We start from the raw sequence: 17,127 nt of genomic DNA, 5'->3' as shown, positions 1-17,127 counted from the left end.
CCGGCGCAGCCTGCGACGTATTCTGGCCAAGGCGAAAGCTCATTTCGTGCACAAAATTCCCTGGCCCTACACCATTTCGTAGTGTACGTGGCTTTCTCCCAGAGTTCAGTATTGCAGTTGACCTCTGACTCGCAAGCAATATTCCGTGTTTTAGTGTTGAGGTAATAGAGCTCACCGAGACCACCAAAGGGAAGCCTTTATTGATTTAAAACGGGCATCAGTGTATAGTGGACTATACAATCGAACTAGAAGTGACTTACTGGCGTTGTGTAAACTTTAAAAAGAAGAGATGCAAAGGAAGGATACCGACAAACTGTAACACATTTTTAGGGAAGGTAGACATGTTTTTATTCCGGATGAAGTAGCAGATGGAGTTCGAAAACCTTTTTGTCAGAGCATAGAAGCAGGCGAAACAAACAAACGGTACAATTTCATCAAATGGTTCAAATGGCTCTGAGCACTATGGGACTCAACTGCTGAGGTCATAAGTCCCCTAGAACTTAGAACTACTTAAACCTAACTAACCTAAGGACAACACACACATCCATGCCCGAGGCAGGATTCGAACCTGCGACCGTAGCGGTCGCGCGGTTCCAGACTGTAGCGCCTAGAAACGCTCGGCCACCAGCGGCCGGCTGTACAATTTCATCAGGGCAGCTCTTCAAGCGAGGCTACGACTTAATAACGTTGTTACCATTACACAGAAGTGCGGAACAATCGCCACATCCCATTAAGCGAAAATAAATGGGAACTATACACGAAGCCACCGATTCTGGAGGAATATTCTTCCAAGAAAATAGTTTACTGATGAATGATGGTAGCAATATTTTACTTGCAAATGATAACAGGGAACCGAATGACAGAATACTCGTGTTTGCCGGTGAAAAGCGTGTTTATCAAACAGTGAATCACTCTTTGTAGATGAAACGTTCAAGAGTTTGACAAAGCTGTTTCGACAGTTGTTTGTCTTCCACTCCAACCTTTATAGTTCTACAGAGGGGCGCTAAGAAAACATGATTGTTCAGTGAACTCGGTGTCGGGTGCTGCGCCAGTCCTTGCACCTGCGTCCTAGCGAGACGTCGTTCCTCTTGCGTCGATACGGATGCTTAGCCGAGCGTGGTTCAGCATAGATGGCTGCTACCGGTTGGGGGAGTGTTCTCGATGCCACTCCGTGCCTCTTCTTCCCTGTGGCCACCCCATCCTCGGTGTGGTGTAGGGGGCAGGCGTTGAACCCAGTACTGCCGGCCTGGTTGTCGTCTTCAGTTCCACATTCAGAGAGTACAGCACCTGATACTACACTGCTGCTGGTAGTTCATCAGTTCTTCCATCAGTAGTGATTGGTGTGACACAGCATGAAGTTCGTTAGTGGAATTCAGCTCTGCAGCATTCCACGGCTGGCTGGTACTGCGCTGGTCGATCTGAGACAAGACTTACTAAAACAACATAGTCATGGAACGGATGTCGTCGACACGGACTCCATCGTTCCCATTGACCTGAACCGTTCTCTCCTACTTGGAGCTTGGGCTCCGTTATTTAAAGAGCTCTCCGTAGTTCTGTTCAAATGGCTCTGAGCACTATGGGACTCAACTGCTGTGGTCATAAGTCCCCTAGAACTTAGAACTACTTAAACCTAACTAACCTAAGGACATCACACACATCCATGCCCGAGGCAGGATTCGAACCTGCGACCGTAGCGGTCGTGCGGTTCCAGACTGTAGCGCCTTTAACCGCTCGGCCACTCCGGTCGGCGTAGTTCTGTGTCGTGCGGTTTATTAGCGATGACCGCATGTGGCCTCGTTATTCTGCTACCGTTGCTTTAATTCTCTCTTAGCAGCTAGTTAAATTGCTCTATGAGAGTTTTCCGTAACCGTGGCTGTTTTTTCTTGCGGCATTCCGCCGCGCGAATGAGCGTGCGTGTTATTTTGGTTAGTCGCTGTCCTCCTATGTTTTCCCGCCGTGTGTGCTCTCTGTCACTCAGCTAATACGGAGCTGCAGCCGGGCACGTCTGTCTTGCATCACCGTGCTTCCTGATCCGCCTCAAATCATGGCGTAACCAGTCTATCTTACGTCGAGGTGGTTGAATTCCCGTTAAAAATTTTATAACTTATAACCCATATTACCCTGTGCCGTAATTGTTCTTTGGAGGAAAAAAGCACCATTTCAGTTGTTTACGCTTTGCTGCCACATAGAAAGCAAGAAACATATGAACTTTTTTTTCTTTTTTTAAAGCTATTAAAACTAACGTGCTTGGATGGAACCCTGCATCTCTGATGGTGGACTTTGAAATTTCCACCGTTCAAGCAGCTAGCAGTTTGTTTCCTGGAACAGAGAGTACTAGTTACAATTATAATTTTAATCAATGTTTGTGAAAACAAGTTCGTTGGTGCGGTCTGTTTCCAGGCTATAAGGATCCGCAGCTCGTGGTCGTGCGGTAGCGTTCTCGCTTCCCACGCCCGGATTCCCGGGTTCGATTCCCGGCGGGGTCAGGGATTTTCTCTGCCTCGTGATGACTGGGTGTTGTGTGATGTCCTTAGGTTAGTTAGGTTTAAGTAGTTCTAAGTGCTAGGGGACTGATGACCATAGCTGTTAAATCCCATAGTGCTCAGAGCCATTTTTGAACCAGGCTATAAGGAAAACGAGAGAACAGGCTGTCCCATAAAAATGTGTTCTGCTGTAGCACACCTTCCCATGGAAATGGTGGATGATGGTTGGCTGTGAACAAGACGTAATTCGAATACAGCTGAATCGTTTTGGGATCTAATAGTAAACACTCCAAGATGTGAAATAGCCACTAATTTTCTTTTTAAATTGGAGTTTTAGGGTGGAGTCTCCTCTTAAAATAGTAGCTGTGTTTAAAGGGACGAAAAATAGCATGATGGTTGGGTTAGGGACTTCAAAGCAGTCGGACACATCAGCATCAATGGATCAGTGTTTGATAGTGATAGAAATAAAAATTATCTTTGGCATCTTTTAGTGTGCCGTAGCCCCTTATGTAGACAGTATCCGAAACATTTCTTAGACGCACTTGTAATTCGAATACAGCTAAATCGCTTTGGGGTCTAAGAGTAAACACTCCAATATGTGAAATAGCCATTACATTTTTTTCAAAATGAAGTTTTAGGATGAGATCTCTCTTTAAAATAATAGCTGTTTTTAAAGGGATGAAAAAGTAGCATGACGCTCAGGTTAGGGACCTCAAAGCGGTCAGACACATCAACATCAACGGGTCAGTGCAGGATAACTAGATTATACAGGGTGTATCAAAAGTGATGGCCGGTAATTCACACATGCAAAGTACAGAGAAAAGGTAGCTGAAAAGCTCCAACAAATATGGGTCCGCAAATCAGCCGTTGCCGAGGGATCATATTAATTCGAGTTGGGAACCAACTGTAAACGCCCATGGATACCGCTGTATTTACGTTGGTATCTCAGGGTTTGCGATCGACTCTGCTCACACATGCGCAAGTACTTCCCTTTCCCCATCCATGCACTGTGCCGTACCGGCTTCACAATCAGTTACGAAAGTGAAGGTACCATGGACAGAGGTTACACCAATAAAGAGTACGCTGACAAGCACTTTATGTATGGCAATGCGAATGGCAGTGCCCTTGAGGCTGCACGATTGTATGAAGAAGCTCTTCCTCTCCGCAGGCAGCCCGACAGGCGTACATTTATCCGGATACATCAACGCCTTAGAGAAACCGGGAGTTTCGCACACTTATCAAAAGTCAACCCGGATCCATAACACCCGAGGTTGAGGAAAGGACGTTACATATTATACACGAATGTTCGAGTTCTTCAACAAGGATGATTGCTACCCATGAGTACGTCTTGAGTCATAGCAGTGTGTGGCAGGTTCTAACATCGGCAAGTACTCTATCCACATTATCTCCAGCGAGTGCAAGCCCTCAACAATGCAGACTTCCCCCATAGAAAGAATTTCTGCCAATGGATGCAACAACAGTGTACCCTGAATCCCCTGTTTGTGAGCAGTATTCTGTTCACGGATGATGCTGGATTTACCCATGACGGTATTTCTAACTACCACAACTGTCACATTCAGGCCGAAGTGAATTGTAATGCAACACACGTATCACAACATCAGCAGCGTTATTCGTTGAACGTGTGGACAGGACTGCTCGGAGACCGCATAGCAGTGCAGCAGTACAGCGGTAACCGGATAGCAGTACATGCTGTTTGTGCGGAGTGGTTTTCAAGATGTACATGATATTGTCCCACTCAACCAACGCCTGAAGATTTGGTTCATGAATGATGGTGCTCCAGCACATTTTCACTTATGAGTGCGCCAGCTTCTAACTCGGACGTATGGTCAACACTGAATAGGTAGAGGAGGTCCTGTGTCATGGCATCCAAGGTGTCCGGATTTAAATCCCATGGATTTCTGTGTGTGGGGTCATGTCAAATGCCTGGTCTCTAGAGGAATTAACGTTTGCGGTTTGATACAGGCTTCCAGCATTTACAGAATTCCCCAGGACTTCCTAAGGGGATTCGCAACTCATTTCAGAGGTGAGTTCAATGTTGCATTCAGACGCTTGGACGAGACTTCGAACACCTACTTTAAGGTTTAGAGGTGCCATGTCTTCCTAGACTACAGAAAATGCTCCGTATCGACAACGATTGATTGGATTTCAGCATCCTTATGACCAAAACCCCACTGTAGATAGTAAAGCATGCGATGACAACTGCAGAGAACTACCTACTGACACAGAAACATATGCCAGTATTTACCAAATGAAAATTGACTCCTTTGAGAACAGATTTGTGATTTAAGCTCAAGCATTCATTATTATACATGGTCTACTCACATTTAAGTGACCATCGCCCATATGAATTACCAAAAGAAATTAAAGAAATTGCAAAAATACACTTATTTAGAAAGGCAGCTAAAAAGTTATGCAATACATTTTATACATTGAAGGATTACTTATATGATTTGTGGACCCATATTTGCTGCTTTTAAGCTACTTTTGGCCTGTACTTTCTATGTGGGTATTACTGACGACCCAAAATATTTTTTTTTCTATTTTGGGGCATGGTGCTTAGAGAATTCATTGCAGCTACGTTAGTTGCCAATTTTAAAAGAGGCAAGGTGTACTGAGAATCACTTGTACTGTCAAAACACTGGGGATTTTAACTGCCCCATGTGAATACATTTACTAGTCCGTTGTACACATCAGAAATAACATTGGTAATTACTGCACGAACAGCTCTGTCCATGACCATGCAACAAGAGATAGACTCAACTTACATTTACCAAGAAAAAATAAACATGAAACTCAAAACGGCATTTTCTACCAAGGAATAAAACTATACAATAAAGTCACTGAAAACTTGTGACACGTAACTGAAGGAAATTTTAATTTTAGCTTAACGTAGATTTTCTTGCTGCATACCCAAATATGTTGGCCAACAGAATACATACAACTAAGGCTCTTAATATTCTCATGCCGCACCTAAATAAAGCAGTACGTTTCGAAATACATACCCACCAGGTGTCGCACTTCATTTAGGTTGCCTGCAGTTTCGCTATGTTTCTTAAGTTGATGGCCAGGATGATTCCTATGAAACGGCCACACCTGATTTCGTTCCCCAGTCCGTTTGTGATGACCTTCATATCGAACTTGAACCTTGCTTTAAGAAACTTGACTCCTATTCAGGTGGATGACGGTATAAATCCTCGTCCAGTCATCCAGTTTTTGGTTTTTCCGTGATTCACCAAAATCATTGGCTTCTTTGAAACGGCACGACAGATTTCTTCTCCCAGTCTGAGCCTGTAAAACGCCTTTAATGGCCTCGTCGTCGTCGGAAGGGTACATTCTAATATTCCTTCAGTCCTAAAACTGATTCACATTCCACTTAGTTTGGTACGAACTAAATGAAATGCGTTTGTGACACAGGACGAATTTTCATTTCGAATTTTATGTATCGGTGGTGAACTCAGCAGTCTAATTTCCTTATTATCACTCGGTCTTGATAGCAGTGACACTCTGGGAGTTATCTGACTACTGAATGTGTCTGCAAAAGCATCTGTTTATAGTATACAATCATATCTAATGACAGTCTACAAATTCAGAGCGTTGTGTGGTTCATTACATGAGAAAATTGTCATGCAATGTGATTTTAGTTAAACAACTTACTTCTATATCGTTATACTCTCAATGTGGCTTCGTTTTCTCGTGGCTTCATTATGCTGGCTGAGCACGTTTTCAGCTTCACTGCCACATAGTCTGAGGAAGTGTTGGGTACCTCTGATCAACAACATGCTGTCAACTAGCCTAAGAACTTATGTGCCATTTTGAAACGTGAATCATCTGCTAATATTTGTGACATTTCAATGAACGATGCATTAATACATGATTGATACAGTCCTTTGCTTAGCATGTGATTTATTGTAATGCAGTCTGCAGATCTGTGTTTTCGATCCGCAGTGCCATCGGTGGCCAGTGAGCGCGACGGCAGTTCCCCTCTGGCCAACAACCCCGCACTGTCGCTGGAGGACGGACCGAAGCCACCTGCGACGATCATACCACGCTTTCGGAAATACGCGGTTGCTGACTTCGAGTTCCTCAAAGTTTTGGGCAAAGGCCGCTTTGGCAAGGTAAGACTTATTGTGTTTCAAATCCTCCTGACTACGGTCGCAGGTTCGAATCCTGCCTCGGGCATGGGTGTATGTGATGTCCTTAGGCTAGTTAGGTTTAAGTAGTTCTAAGTTCTAGGGGACTTATGACCTAAGATGTTGAGTCCCATAGTGCTCAGAGCCATTTGAACCATTTTGAGCCAAATCCTCCTGAAGGTGCACACACACAGACATACCAATCCACAAAGTGCTGTTTGAAAGACTCGCAGCTTGTAGCACAGTCGTTCAGTTATCTGTGTCTTATACACACTGAACTGCTACATCACTGCATCTGATCGTCTTTTACGGGACAAATTCATCGTCTTTTACGGAAAAAATCATCGTGAGCTTCAAGAATAGCTGAAATTCTCCGAATATATAATAAAATGCTACATTTCAAAAAAATGGGGCACATTATCAGGAATTATCCTTGTGGGTATAACTTCCATACAGTTGTCTCCAAGAATCAAGACCTAAGTTTCACTAATTTCCATTTTTGTCACTACTTTCTCCAAGTACGTACGTACAAGTTTGCACATGTCATTAATAGAGAAATGCGCTCTCAGTGAAATATTTTGGATAACAAATAAGAGTTGGCAATTTTTGCATTAAAAGTGTAGCACATACTCAAAGAGAGAAGAGAGACACATGTTAGGTTATTCCATAGATAATCTTTCCCTAACCTTTTTTTTTTTTTTGTTTAGCTTTTACAGTGACACAGACTTGTAAAATCAGAGTAGTTTCTTTTTCCATGGTGGATTCGAGACCCTTCTTACAGTCATTGTTCCAGGTGGCATCATTCGCATTCACTTCTGTGTAGAATTTGGATGATGCAATGAAAAGGAAAATTTAAATGAGATTGTAAAATCGCAATAGATAAAATGGCTGACTAGAACTTACCATCAGGACACAAAATTCCGACAGATATGATTAAAAGTAGAAAAAATATACTCAAATTTTGGAACTAGTTCGTTCCTTCCTAGGGAAGGAAAATGGATAATTTTTGGATGGTTGAAAAGGAGAGGGACGTCACGCAGATCCCAGCTGGAGAGTGACCTACTTGTTTCTAGCAAGATTGATGGTACGGATGGAGGGGAAGGCGTTAGAAAGAATTCAAAGACACTACATTGGTAAACACTGCGCTAGATTCAGTCCAGAGATGCCATCAGAGGGTGACAAATAAAGGTTGATTAAAAAGGAAGAAAATGGATTTCAGTGCAACTAACTAGGAGAAATCTAGAAAAGGAGAGGAGTATAAGGAAAAAAACGAGAGATAGAAACGGTGGTAGAGGGCAGGTTGAGGAAGATAAAAAGTTATAAAATTAAAGGATTAAATAATTGAATAAAGAGTGAAATTCTTCCAATGTTGGCAGAAAAGGGGATGTTTTTAACAGACGTTAAATCCGGAAGTGTGGCAGGTGCGAGACGAGGATACGTTGGAGAGCAAGTTTCCAGCTCAGGATTTCAGGGACTGGGATCCAAACGGCCTGTGTTTTGTAGCGGGCACTCAGATCCCTTGAGTCAAGAAATGGTTCAAATGGCTCTGAGCACTATGGAACTTAACTGCTGAGGTCATCAGTCCCCTAGAACTTAGAACTACTTAAACCTAACTAACCTAAGGACATCACACACATCCATTCCCGAGGCAGCATTCGAACCTGCGACCGTAACGGTCGCGCGGTTCCAGACTGTAGCGACTAGAACCGCTCGGCCACACTGGCCGGCCCCTTGAGTCACACTGTAACGCATGTTAGCAACTGAGCACTGGATGTCCCACAGAGGGACAATTATTATGTGACAGCTCACACTCTCAACCAAGTTACTGGTGATAATTCCTAAAAACGCTGCTAAACAACATGTAGAGGAAGGCAACGGCGTACTGTATCCAACGGCACCATGCCTATTAAAGCACTGTGCTATTCAAAACAGTCTTCGGCGTGATGGCTACTTTTAATCAACATGTGTGTTTGTTTGTTACTCTGCCCTTGGTGTTGTGGGAATTACCAATGGTTTGGCAGTGGGAGAGCGATAGAAGACAACATTGGGTGGCGTGGGAAGCATATCAGATAAAGGTTATCTCGTTTCTGGCTTTGACCTGAGAAAGTCGTAGCCTTGGTGAAATAGTATAATAATGAGTGGGTGATACTGGAAGACGCTTCTTAGTTTTTTGGAAATGAGAGCTGTATTCATCGAAGGGTGACAAGAGGAGGCTGACCAGACGCTATTGTGGACAAGATCAATGGTTCTTCTAGCTACTCTAGACTGAAGTTGAAGCACGACTTAACTAATGTGCTACTTTGATCTCCTACTCTCCCTGAAGCCTTCCTCTTTATCTACGTTTCCCCTTGACCTCGCCACAGGTTGGTCCTTCTGAATCTTGCGTTTGAGTGACTTTCTCCTCTATTCCCACCTTCCCCATTCAATATTTCTTTCTTTTCCGAGGAAGAAAGACATAAGTTCCGAAAGCCGCATATAGTTGTTTGAGTACTATGGGACTTAACTGCTGAGGTCATCAGTCCCCTAGAACTTAGAATTACTTAAACCTAACTAACCTAAGGACATCACACACATCCATGCCAGAGGCAGGATTCGAACCTGAAGCGCCTAGAACCGCTCGGCCACATCGGCCGGCTATTATCATTAAAACACAATGCTGTAATAGTATGTACAGGATGCTGAGTGGGAGAGGTGATCATCGAAGGGAGGCAGTGAAATAAAAGAGTTAATTAAATTAGGATATCTTCTCAGTGACAGAATACAGAAAGGAAACGAGTTGGGGGCAGAGGTACAGGTTGACTGCTAGTCTAGGAGCCTGGTCAAAGAAATGTAGAGAATATGAAATGGGAGAGGTGGTGGTTCACGTTCATATGGATGGTGGCTGGTCCTGTAAACACAGCCACTCTGGCTGAAGTCTGGAGTAAAAGAAAGCTTCTGCTATGCCAAAAATTTGGAAACCAAGAGAGCGAAGCAACAGCGCCTTTCCCTCTAACACCTTCCATCGACCACACATCTGACTCATCTCTCACGTTCCCATTGGTTAAAATGGTGCCGTGGGTATGTCAGTCTGTTCAGCAGAGATGCCGAAAAGTGGCGTGATGTTGAAATCAGCATCTTATACAGGATTGAACTACCTCTTTCCCGAAAGGAGGGCTGGGATGACACGTAAGCGTTGGTGAAATTATACTGAGACAGTGTTTTAAGGACTCGACAGGAGAGTTTTAAACAAAAAATTTTTAAACTAATTCCCTAAAATATTCTTAACTGACTGGTCACCCTGTACATCCTCCCTGTTGCGACAGTGTTCACAAAAGAGCGCCAGAAACACCTTTGGCAGACGCGTTGGCCAGATAGGGGACCTACAGAGGAAGCCTCTGTTACAATTGATTTTCTGTAGTGTTATTAAGAGAAAATTTCAAACACTTCCTGTTAAATCAAACATTTAAAAAAATGGACTTATCTTTACTGTGTTTATGAATAGTAACAGTGTAGCAATTAGATATTAATCTGGTGGATGTTCACACTGGAAATAGCCGCTAACTGTAAGTAACTTCAAAGTTACTGATAAACACAAACTCGAAATTCGCTGATACTTATATTACCATGTACAAAATTTGTACATCATTTCCACTAATACAGTTCTTGTTATACGCAGAAGCTAACGCACCTGTGTGCTTCATGTGCTATCACATGTAACTTCTAGGAAATTATTTAAAATGGACCAATCATTTTATACCTGAAAACTTACAATTACCTAAATTAGAGAAACAGAACAAGTAAACGTTACTTTCTGCACAGATTCTAAATTGTAAAATTAGTATGGGGGTAAAAATAGATACTGACCATGTATAAAATAAAAACTCACTTCCAACGTCAGAAAGAAAGAATAGACTCAGTAGCATAGAAGAGGGTAAGAATTAGACAGAAGTGGACTCAAAATAGTCAGGTAGTGCCCAAGGGAATTGTCTCTAAAAAACGGCAGAATAGACAATGGGTAACCTCACTGCCTTGGGAGTGTAAGAAACTGTGCTATTGGAAAGTTGTCAGAACTAGGCCTTATTTCCCATGGTCAGGAGTACAGAAACATCTAATACAAGTACTTAAGAGTCCTTATAACTAATTCACGGGTTACACAATTGCTAAGGGATAATCACAAAAATTTATCCTAACTCACACCACCTACACTTTCGAAAATAAAGTTGTTGTTGTTGTGGTCTTCAGTCCAGAGACTGGTTTGATGCAGCTCCCCATGCTACTCTATCCTGTGCAAGCTTCTTCATCTCCAAGTAACTACTGCACCCTACATCCTTCTAAATCTGTTTAAAGTATTCATCGTGAAGTAGTGCCTTATAACGCATCACGTATGCTCAGTGTGTTCATGGTGCTGAGACTTCACCTGAAGGTGGGGGCTAAAATTCAAAGAACTATCTTAAGAAAGAACTGTATTGTATCCCGCTTGGGTACATTCCAGTGTAAAAGAATAATCGCAGCCAGTTTAAACACTAGTAAGAAAATGTTTTGATCTATAGATATCCAATAATCCTGGTAATTAAGCTCTAGTAATCCACTTGTCAAAAATAAATTGTCTTATTTCAACATAAGATCCATTTTAATAACACAACCCTTGTGTAAGAAAATGGTTGAGTGGATAATTTGGGTGAGGGGAGCAACGAGCGCGGCCATCTGTCCTATCGGATTAGGAAAGGATGACGAAGGCTGTCGGCTGTGCCGTTTCAAGGGAATCATCCCAGAAATTGCCTCAAGCGCTTTAGGGAAATCATGGAAAACCTAAATAAGGATGGCCGGACGCGGGATTGAACCGTCGTCCTCCCGAATGCGAGTCCGATGTGCTAACCGCTGCGCCACCTCGCTCGGTGTAAGAAAATGGTTGAACACATCTAATATAAGAGCTTTCAAGACGTAATTCAATTTTAATTTAAGCTACTCATCAGTCTGTAGAAAACACCATTCAAGAGGGTATGTAGCAGAAGAAAAGAGTTAACTAAAGAAAATTTGGGATTTATTCTCAGTGACAGAACACAAAGAGATGTTGCTCTGGGGGCCGAGGTAGAGTTCAACGGCCAGTCTAGGAGTTTGGTCGAAGAAATGAATGGAATAGAAAACTGTTGAGGTGGTGGCTCACACTCGTGTGGCTGGTGGTTGGTCCTAGTGAACAGATCTAGGGCCTCAAAATCATGGATGTAAAAATGAGGTAACAAAATCTGGACTGCCAGCAGGCTTTAGCCTACATTATCCTCCTTTTCTAGAAGAAGAATGAAAGGATGACTTCAGCAGCACTCAGAATTATCTTAAGAAAGAACTGTACTGTAACTTGCGTGAGTACATTCCAGTGTAAAAGAATAATCACAGCTGGTGTAAACACTAGTGCGAAAATGTTTTGATCCATATACATCTAATGATCCTGATGAATTAAGCTCTATTAAGCCATCTACCCTGGCTGAAGTTTGGAGTATAAGAGAACTTCTGCTCATCCTCAAATCTGGAAACCTAGAGAGCGAAGCAGCTGCGCCATGCCCTTCAAGAACCTACAGCGACCACGTACATGACTCGCCTCCCACGTTGTTTGTAGGTTGAAACGGTGGTGTGGATACGCCAGTCAGTTCAGCAAAGAGTCTGGAAACGTGGCGTGATGTTGAATTCAGCAACTGCATTCAACTGATTCTGCCGTGAATGGCAGGCTGTGTTGGCACATAGGCACTGATACAGTTATGCTGGGAAAGATTCTGAAAGATTTAGCTGAAATTTTTGAAATAAAAATTCTTAAACCCATTCCCTGAAATATTCCCAACCATCTAGTCACCTTGGTCAGGTACTTTAATTACAAGTATCCTATTCAAATCCCACAGATACTTGAACTACAAGTGTCCTATTCAAATCCCAGTGATGTTCAAAATGGTTCATGGACAGACACGCAGCACGCAATGGCTAGGCCCCCGTGGTAGCCAAGCACTAACCCACCAAAGATTGGTTCAAATGGTTCAAATGGCTCTGAGCACTATGTGACTTAACTTCTAAGGTCATCAGTCCCCTACAACTTAGAACTACTTAAACCTAACTAACCTAAGGACATCACACACACCCATGCCCGAGGCAGGATTCGAACCTGCGACCATAGCGGTCGCGCGGTTACAGAATGAAGCGCCTAGAACCGCTCGGCCACGCCGGCCGGCCCCAGTGATGTTAAGAATTTCCTTGCTGGTATTTTGTTGGTTAATGTACAGTTCCTAATCATTCCGTAATGTAGCAATATCAACGTCTCCGCATTGCCATATGGAATTTTAAGATAATTTACTGTATAGTGCATGCTGTAGCTAATTTTGATAGTAGTGATGTAATAGATTTTTTTTTCCCTTAGTCAGTCTCAAATGACTTTGTACATACCTGGTATATCAGACTAGCTGTGATATTTATATATGGCCCATGCTTCTACCCTGTGACGTCACGTTAATGTGATTCTCTTTTAACAGCCTGAATAACCATCTTTTCCTGTGTGGACTGCTGCGAGACGTGCAGGCTGAGAACTAGTGAGGTTCTGGAAGGTAGAGACAGGTATGTGGAGCCAGGTCGACTTCAGTGCCGTGGCCAGATGTGCTAGGTTCCTCGGTTGAGGATACATGGCGCGAACAACCCGATCTAGGTGGTCACACATTTTCTCGATTGGGTTTTAATCCGTGGAGTTTGGTGGGCAAGGAAGTGTGGTAGACACACCCTGGTGCTCTTTGAACCATGACCATACACAGCGAGCTGTGTGGCACATAGCACTGTCCTGCTGGTAGTTGCCATCATGCTAAGGAAAAACAAACTGTGTGTGGATGTGGACATGAACATGGTCCCCGAGGATAGATGCATACTTGTGTTGATACCTGCTGCCCTCGAGAATGACGAGATCACCCAAAGATGTCACGAAAACATTCCCCGGACCATAACGCTCCCTTCTCTGGCTTGGACACTTCCGACGATCCAACGGCCATCCAACCGATAGAGCATAAAAGGTGATTCCTCTGAAAAGGCCGCATTTCGCTACTTAGTGGACGTCCAGTGGTATTGGCGTCCAAATTCCAGCCTTCGTCGCCAATGAACAACATTCAGCATGGGTGAATGGACCAGGTGGCCGATGTGACGGCCAGCACGCAGCAACGTCCGCTGAATGGTCGTTGAGGAGACACAGTTGGTAGCGCCTTTGTTCGTCTGGGCGGTCAGTTGCTCAACAGGTGGACGTCTACCGCCCACACACATCACTGCAGCCGTCGTTTACCCCTGTGATCTATGACCCCTTTTGCACCACAGTTGCCTCAGCGGCGGTTTCGGATAGCGCTTTTGTGCCAAGCACGGTATACTTCAACCATGGCAGCTTTCTCACATGAAAAAGTTATTTGTCTTAGTGTTTTGCTATGTTGTTTAAGATAAGTTACAGTAAAAGACTAGGAGAAAACGCCATTTATGTATTGCTACAGTCTGTGCTATAAATTAGAGTTGCCGCGCACTGTTGCCGCGTGGTCTAGGGCGTCTCGTCACGGTTCGCGCGGCTACCCCCGTAGGAGGTTCGAGTCCTCCCTCGGGCATATGTGTGTGTGTGTGTGTGTGTGTGTGTGTGTGTGTGTGTGTGTGTGTGTGTGTGTTGTCCTTAGCGTAAGTTAGTTTAAGTTAGTTTAAGTTAGGTTAAGTAGTGGGTAAACTTATGGACCGATGACCTCAGCAGTTTGGTCCCATAAGACATTGCCACAAATTTCCAAAAATTTTCTGAGCAATTTTTTCATTAATAGTGAAAGGTGCCGGAATAATGGTGTTTCTAGAGCCAAACGCTCTATGTTTACTATAATTTCATTGTATTGTATTGATGACATTTCTCAATAACTGTAATTAATTGTAACTGAACATTTATGCAGTAATGAAATCACGTTTAATTCAAATGTGTCAACTTGGTTGAGTATTTCATGACACGTTCATTTACACGATATATAACTGTGGCACTGGGATAGCATTTAGGACTACCATACAGGATGAAGAAAAATTCGCGCACTCGGACTTCACAGCGCGATTCCTCTCATACTGGCAATACAAAAATGTCTCTCACAAAATTTAGTCCTGCGGATATTTCGGGCAGTAAATGGACGTTAAGGATTGGCAGTCGGGCAACGCTGTAATTACTTGTACGGTAAGTACAGTAGTAGTGCTGTCACTTGTTCATCATTTCCAGGGTGCACCCGATTGTTTTTCCTCAATCATTCGCAGAGGCTTCTTCCACGTACCCCGTCTTATATATGTACGTAGTGGAGTAATATTTTGGCAACAGATGGACTACCATCTCAGAGATATTAGCCAAATAAATAATTCAGAAATAATATGGAGGCGTAAGGGATCGCAGCTGACTCTCTGTTGACAGGATGTTTAGGTTTCTTCATGAGACAGTAATGTGTACTGATAATCGGTGACATTATAATACGCCAAGCCAGATGGCATATTTTCTCTCATGGTCCAGATAATATATCTTTCAGTGATTACAACAGCTGACTCCAGCAGAAGACCCTGATTCACCGTCATTTGCAAAAATATGTACTTTGGTAATAGTTTGCTATCATAAAAATTTGCATATCATGGCTGTTAGGTTGCGTTATCACCAAATGCACAAAAGATTAAATCCGTCCTACACCCTTAAGGGGACTCACAACTCTTTTGTATGTGCACAGAGAGCACGGAGCCCCAAGCAGTTGTAAGATTTCTCCTCTTCCTATGTAAACAGCTCGTGGTTAGTGTTGCTGACTGGCAGTCGCGGGGCCCTGGGTTCGATATCCTGCTGGGTCGCAGATTTTCTCGGCTCGGTACTGGGTGTGTGCATTTTGTTCATCATCATTTCATCATCATCAACACGAAAGTCGTCGAAGTGGCGTTAAGTATGTAAAGTTACGCTTATTTACGCGGGCTAATCGGCCGTCCAGTATTGGTAAGAGCTGAATTTGTTTGTACTGCTGAGCACTGGTGGACAGCTCCAGAGGCAGCGACCATTGCTGGCTAGCCCAGGTGCGGGCACAGAGACTCTACCGGAAATGGTGCACATCCCGTTTGGACGATACGTCGATCACTTAGTAGGGCCAGCTATGCTCCGAGCAATGGCGGGCATTGAGACAAATTGAAAGATGGTTTCTTACATCTCTTTGAGAGACTATAATAATTTTCAATGAAATATTAATGCAAATCTCAGTACATCGACGATCCCAGAAAAATGAGGCACGTTCAGTGGCACAACAGTATTTCAATATCTTTAAAACTGCAGAAGTTCATATTTCACAGTGAATAGACAGTTACACAATGAACCTCTGAATTAACAACTTTGAATCGCTTAATGCGATTTCTACAAACGATATCTCAGGTGATAGCGTTGCATTATAGCTAATCATCCCTCAAGGCTACGTATCTGTATCTATTTGATATATTGATTTATGATGTATTTTATATCTTTTTCACAATGGAAATGTTTGTCAGAACATCCTATTCTCCACATCTACACAGCAAATGAACGCAGCATCTGTATCTCATATTTTGTCACACTTGTGATTTTATTTAATGAAGTTTGCTGTTTTGCCAGCAACTTTATTTAAATGATGACTAAAAGTGCTATGAAAAAACTGTTCTAATTTAAAAGTGGTCAATGGCCTTTGTTAGCGGACACCGAGATTGAAAAAAGAACCAAAAGACGCTTCTAACAACCAGGCCTAAATAGTCGTTTAAACCACATTTAACGGCAATTTTCGGTCATGTATTGTGAGTCCATTTGTGCAAGGATATTGACTTATTTATAGACAAACGATTACTTATGTTTATTGTAAATGTTCTGAGTGTAACCGAATGTTTATGACATTTCTTTATTTAAATATTGTTTTAATGTATTTGTTTGGTCCGGGAAATGGTTAACTTGAATAAAATCATGACTGTATAGCTTAAGGACGATGTATTTTTGGTGAGGATTGCCTTCGGCCAATGGGAAAGCACATAGTAGCGGAACACTACAGGAGTCGAGTGGAGACAGGGACTTCTCGAGTGAAGAGCTCAAAAATGTTCAAATGTGTGTGAAATCTTATGGGACTTAACTGATAAGGTCATCAGTCCCTAAGCTTACACACCACTTAACCTAAATTATCCTAAGGACAAACACACACACCCATGCCCGAGGGAGGACTCGAACCTCCGCCAGGACCAGCCGCACAGTCCATGACTGCAGCGCCTTAGACCGCTCGTCAAGGGAGCGGTTCTGGATACTTTATGTCGAGTACTGTAATGAGACAGACCCGTCTGCGGTAACGCGTGTGATTCGAACGTATAGGTGATAGATTCTGAGCGGTGAAGACCCGCTATGAGACTTACTTTTGAGGACACTTTTCGGTTAGATCTTGAAGGACACTTTGTGTCGAATTTTTGAAGAAGGCAAACATGCCTGAGGTAATGTGCATGATTCCGTCGTAGAGGTGTTTGATATT

Source organism: Schistocerca cancellata, chromosome 4 (assembly GCF_023864275.1).
Source record: "Schistocerca cancellata isolate TAMUIC-IGC-003103 chromosome 4, iqSchCanc2.1, whole genome shotgun sequence".
In the NCBI taxonomy this organism is placed as follows: Eukaryota; Metazoa; Arthropoda; class Insecta; order Orthoptera; family Acrididae; genus Schistocerca; species Schistocerca cancellata.
Note: the sequence above shows the minus strand (reverse complement) of the source record.